At 35.6% G+C, this 5,964-nt stretch overlaps 1 long non-coding RNA gene and 1 pseudogene across 1 annotated transcript; both read right to left on the bottom strand.

The window, feature by feature from the left end:
* Positions 1 to 1,049: 1,049 nt before the first annotated feature.
* LOC145165028 (secreted RxLR effector protein 161 pseudogene) lies at positions 1,050 to 1,757 on the bottom strand (annotated as a pseudogene).
* A 2,841-nt stretch (positions 1,758 to 4,598) lies between these two features.
* Positions 4,599 to 5,083, bottom strand: LOC145163202 (uncharacterized). The gene is made up of 3 exons (XR_013739637.1): positions 4,940 to 5,083; positions 4,800 to 4,849; positions 4,599 to 4,717 (listed from the first exon to the last, which is right to left on the bottom strand). It is a non-coding gene; the product is annotated as an uncharacterized LOC145163202 (long non-coding RNA).
* Between the last annotated feature and the right edge of the window lie 881 nt (positions 5,084 to 5,964).

Raw genomic sequence — 5,964 nt, 5'->3', positions numbered from 1 at the left:
TCACAAATCAAATGGAAACTTTGTATGATTTGACCAAACTTCCCTTGTATTGAGTTTATTCTCGGAAGTGGCTATTTTTTAGACTTGATGATGTCGCCTTGTCCATTCCTTATTTCCTTTTCTTTGTCTATAAGAGAGACACACTACTTTGTGCCTCCATATATACATTAACAGTGACAATACAATGAGAGTAACATGCATTCAACAATTTTCTAAAATCTTTTAGCTTTCTCTTGAACATTTTCACAACGTGGGATCACATCAGCTGCAACCTTTTTTTTATTTGTATAATAAACAAAAAACCTCTTATTGTTCATGAAAAATCAAAATGATTTGACATCAAGTTCTTGTCTTTTTCTATCCAACGACTCGTGTGAAGAGAAAATAAGAGAAACCATACATATAGTCTTTCCCTTGATGTTACCATAATGCCCTTGACATTGATTTTTTTTTATACATTCCAACCGAAAACACTTGAACAGAGCATCAAGGAACAAAAGGCAACAAATTTTTTTGTCATTTTTTTATTATTCATGTAATGACAGGATAATGTAGTCTTTTCTCAAAAGCTCATATATCACCAGCATAGAACAATATTTAACGTAAAGATGGAGGAGTTTCAAGAAGCTTAGTACAGAAGAACTTGTGAGGTCTGTTGGTTTAAACTTCTTAAACAATGATGGTTTACTATCTTTAATATGATGTTATGAATCAGAAACAAAGCAAGAAGAAAGCAATAAAAAAAGAAGGAAAATTGACAGGAAAGAAAAAAGCGTGCATGAAAATATGAAGAAGGAAGGAAAAGAACTTTACTACTTTTTCTCTTATTATTCAAACTAAAAAGAACTATAACTATTTATAGGCAAACAAAAAATATGTAACTTTCCTAGTTGTACTAAACTACGAATCCAGATTATTCAAACTAAAAAGAACTAAACTACTAATCCGGATTATTCAAACTAAAAAGAACTATAACTATAACTATTTATAGGTAAAGAAATCCTAGTTGTACTAAACTACTAATCCGGATTATTCCTAACGTTCTCCCCTTAATCCAGAATCTTCACATCTTTTACTCTAAGGAACTTTCGCATTGCTTCAAACTTCACTTTTTTCATAGGCTTAGTCAAGATATTAGCTTTCTGCTCATTAGTATTCACATGATTTACTATAACATTGCCTCTTTCTATATGCTCACGAATGAAGTGATACCTTGTATCAATATGTTTACTTCTTCCATGAAAGACTGGATTTGTCATCAAATCCAAAGCTGACTTGTTATCTACATTCAATTCAAATGGACCAAGATTTCTTCTAGTCAACACACCAAGCAACCTACTTATCCAAATGCTCTGACATGTTGCATTATTAGTTGCCATAAAATCTGCTTCACATGATGACAATGCAACACACTTTTGCTTTCGTGAACTCCAAGTAACAAGATTGTTGTCTAAGTAAAACGCCATTTTACTTGTACTACTTCTATCTTCAACATCTCTTGCTAGATCATTATTAGTGTATCCAATCACGCTATTCTTTCCACCTTTCGTATATGACAAGCCATAGTCCACAATTCCTTTAACATACGTTACTATGTGCTTCACAACTAGTTTATGTTGGTTCGTTGGTTTCTCCATGAAGCGACTCACAATGCCTATAGAATAAGCTATGTCGGTTCGAGTGTGAGTAAGATATCTTAGGCCTCCTATGATTCTTCGATATGAGGTGGGGTCGACGAGTTTACCTTCTTCATCCATAGTCAATTGTAGCTTTGACTCAATAGGGTACCTTCAAGGATTACATTTAAACATTCCATCCTTCTTTAGGATGGTGTTAGCATAATTCGTCTATATCAAAGTGAGACCATTTTTATGTTGATTAACCTCAATGCCTAAATAGTAAGCAATGATCCCAAGATCACTCATTTCAAACTCCTTGCTAATTTGTTGTTTGAACTTGATTATCTCATCCTTGTGACTTCCGGTGACAATTTGATCATCAACATAGACACAAATTATTAGTATGCTCACCTTCTTTTTCTTTGTGTAAACTGCATACTCTTGTGGACACCTTTCAAACCCCATATCTTTCATGCATTGGTTTAAGCGAAAATTCCAAGCTTGTGGAGCTTGGCGCAAATCATACAATGCTTTTGCTAATTTGTACACCATTTTTGGTTTATATTTCTTCACGAATACCTCCGGTTGTGTCACACAAACTTCTTTTTCGAAATTCCCATTTATGAAAGCCGATTTTACATCAAGATGATGTACATTCCATCCATTTGAAGCAGCACAAGCAAGTATGATTCGAATGGTTTCCAAACGAGAAACCGGTGCGAATACTTCATCAAAATATATGCCTTGTTTTTGTACGTATCCTTTAGCGACTAGCCTCGCTTTATACTTAAATATTTTTCCATCCAGGTCTTGTTTGATCTTGTATACCCATTTTAAACCAATGGGTCTTCTATCATAGCTTCCATCCATTCTTTACTTTCAATTGAACTTGAGAAAGTTACCGGTTCTTCTTCATATTTTAATAACATAAGTTCATCACTTTCTTCATAAATATCGGCCAAACTAGTATATCTTTGTGGAGCTTCGCTTTCGGATGAACTATCAAGTGATAATTGAGGCGTAACCGGGCTACTTTGTGGTGTATAGTCTTCATCAAAATTTGGATGGATATCTGTGGCAACCCGAAATTTTCATCTAGTGCTATTATTCAAATCAATTAAAGTTAGCCTCGTTTTTTGCTATTTACTAGCTTTGTTTTGAGTCATTTGGGTGTTCTAAACCTAGTAAATGCAAGTTAGAAGTTTGGATTTGTGTTCCGCAAGTTCACCATACGCAAAAAGTGGCCAAACACTCCAACATTAGGAGTGTACGGCCGCACACTTGGGTGTGCGGCCACACACACCCTCCTGGCAGCACACAAGAGTGTATATGGTAAGAACTCATCCTTCCTTACACTTTTTTCACACTCCTAATCCAAGAACACACTTCTCTCTCAACTATCATCCGAATTTTCTTATAGATCTTCAAGTGGTAAGTGTTTCTCCTTATGTTAAGTTGATTCAATACACTTCCTAAGTAACAACACCTGATTTCATCCATGAAATTCCTCTTTTTGTTTAGATCTTCAAGTGTTCATGAAGAACGCCAAGAACACCAAGAAAACCTACTAAGTTCTTGAGCTCCAAACACCCCCATACACTTATACACTGTAAGTACCCTACTCCTACATATGTTTAGCTATATTTGAGCCTTGTTAAAAGTCCAGAACTTGATCTGCAAGGAGTGTGCGGCCGCACACATTCATGTGGCCGTACACCCCTTATTTTAGTGCTTTAAGGCCTCAAACTCAACTAGTATGCTACCAAACGATCAAACACACTTAAGGGATACAAGATATAACCTTAAAACATGTTTTTGACCATTTTCCCTAGGAGTGTGCGACCGCACACTCTCTGACCGCACACACCTGGCCTCACACCCAATGGGCAGCACACCAGGTGGCCGCACACGACCTTGTACGGTCGTACACCCACTTCAGAAGACTTTTGATGCTTCTAACACTTTAATCTAAGTGTTTTCTAGGTCCTAGGGTGGTTTCCTTTCATGATTAGTGGTATATGGACTAATTATATTCATATATATGCCAATATATGCTCATTAGGGTCCGTTGTGCTCAAGTCTACACTTAGCACTTAGCATCCTACAACCCGATCTTTCATTCGCACCACTCACTACAGGTGAGTTCATACCCCTTAATCAACCTTTTAAATGATTTTAAATGCTTTTATGGGGGGGGGAATACAAGTTGAAACATTATAGTTATTATATCAATCACATGTGATTAATAACTGTCAAACAAAGAATTTGCTATTCAAATAGCTGTTTTAACAAACAAATTACTACAAAATGGTTATCAAATACTTTTACATGTTAAATACTTTCTATTCAAACTCTTTTAAACTTATATTTTGTCAAATGCATATCTATATAGATATAGTTATATAAGTAGAATTGAAAGGACTTAGGACTGATAGCTCGCCTTGCTTCCTGTTCCTTGTTTGGTTGTGGACTTAGGGTATCGGTTATTTGTCCGAAGGTCGTTTGAATCTTAGTTATATATTATGTATATGTGTATAGATATAAAAGTTCCTTCATTCAGTTCAGTGCCTTTGGGTAGCAAAGGTACACCATCATGTTCATACATACATACAAATAGGAATGGCAACGAGGCGGGTTCGGGGCGGGGCATGGTGTCCCAAACCCGAACCCGATTTTTACATATGTACCCGAACCCGACCCGATACCCGACGGGTTTCTTATCGGGGCGCCCCGTCGGGGCTGAAACTTTCCTCGAACCCGACCCTAAACCCGAAACCCGATAATTACCCGAAAACCCGACCCTAAAACCCGAAATATGGCAGAAAAAAAGAAGAAGGAAAAACTACAAATACATAATGATAAATTAAGACGTTGCATAGGCTTAAAATACCAAATAAGTTCTTAAATCATTTAACCAAATAGAAATTACTAATACTCTAATATTGTAACATCAACCAACCAACCAAAAATCCAAGTACACAACATGAAAAACTAATTCATCACAATAATACATTACCAATTAACATTAAAACAAAGTTACAAACTCAAAATCAAACAAAATCATCCAAACTTGTTGTCCCGCTTTCTTTAGTGTTTTCCTACAAAATATTAAACAAACTCAAAATCAAACAAAATCATGGAAACGATATAAAATTAATATTTTTAGAAGTGTCGTTTTACCTCTTCCACATCATAATCAAATTCAACAGAACGACAATATGCCTCGGTCTCTTCAGGACAAGTTGCTGCATAAAATTAATATTATTAATATGCAAAAAAAAATCACAATTTCATATAATTAATATAAAATAGTATACTACCTCGAATTTCATTCAACAACCAACTTTGAGCACACATTAAAGCCTCCAATGTCTTTGGATGAAGTCGACTACGATGAGGACTTACTAATCTTCCACTAGTGCTGAAAGCTGATTCCGAGGCAACAGTGGAAACAGGAATAGCTAATATATCTTTAGCTATCCTTTGTAGTGTTGGGTACTTAATCCCATTTGTTTTCCACCATGCCAACAAATCAAGTTCCATATCTTTAGGCAACAATTTCTCCTTCAAGTAGTTATCCAACCCACTCATACCTCCTGATTCATCATCATCTCTAGTAATAGAAGCAATATCCGATAAGAGCTTTTTGAATCCAACACGATGACCGGAAGAGATACTAGAACCAAATGAAGATGAACCAGGAACTGAACCACCATAAACACCTAATGTTTATTATAAAAATGTTAATAATTTAAGATTCTAAAGGTTCAAAACGTTATTCAGATTTCTAAATAAGAAATTGATTTACAGATTCTAAAATAATTCAATTTCCTTAGTTTTTATTATAAAACAAATTACTTTACAGATTCTAAAGGTTCAAAACGTTATTCAGATTTCTAAATAAGAAATTGATTTCAAGAATCCAAATTACCACAGGGAATGAAAGATACAGTAGGACACATATTCTAATTTCTAAATAAGAAATTGATTTCAAGAATCCAAATTACCACAGGGAATGAAAGATATAGGGTCACAGGGAACGATTGAAGAGAAAGATAAAAGTAGTGATCGATTACATATGATCAATTTCAAGAAAAATGAAGAGAAAGAAAGATGCGATCGAATGATCGATTACCTGTGATTGTTTCTTGTGCGTGAGCGCGTCGATCGAAGACAAAGTTGTTCGATTTGTGGGTTGCGTATCGTCTGTCGTTGCCCGTTGGTCGCACTATCGTCTATCGCAAGCTCGTAGCTTGCGATTTGATTTCAGTCGATTTGGAATGTCGACTCGGCAATTTGGAATGTCGGCTGTAACCTAGAAGAGTAGAAGACGAAGAGAAGAGTG

The sequence above is a fragment of the Lactuca virosa genome, chromosome 3, assembly GCF_052849685.1.
Source record: "Lactuca virosa cultivar CGN04683 chromosome 3, Lactuca_virosa_CGN04683_v6, whole genome shotgun sequence".
NCBI classification, from domain to species: Eukaryota; Viridiplantae; Streptophyta; class Magnoliopsida; order Asterales; family Asteraceae; genus Lactuca; species Lactuca virosa.
Note: the sequence above shows the minus strand (reverse complement) of the source record. Positions and strands in the feature narration are given on the sequence as shown.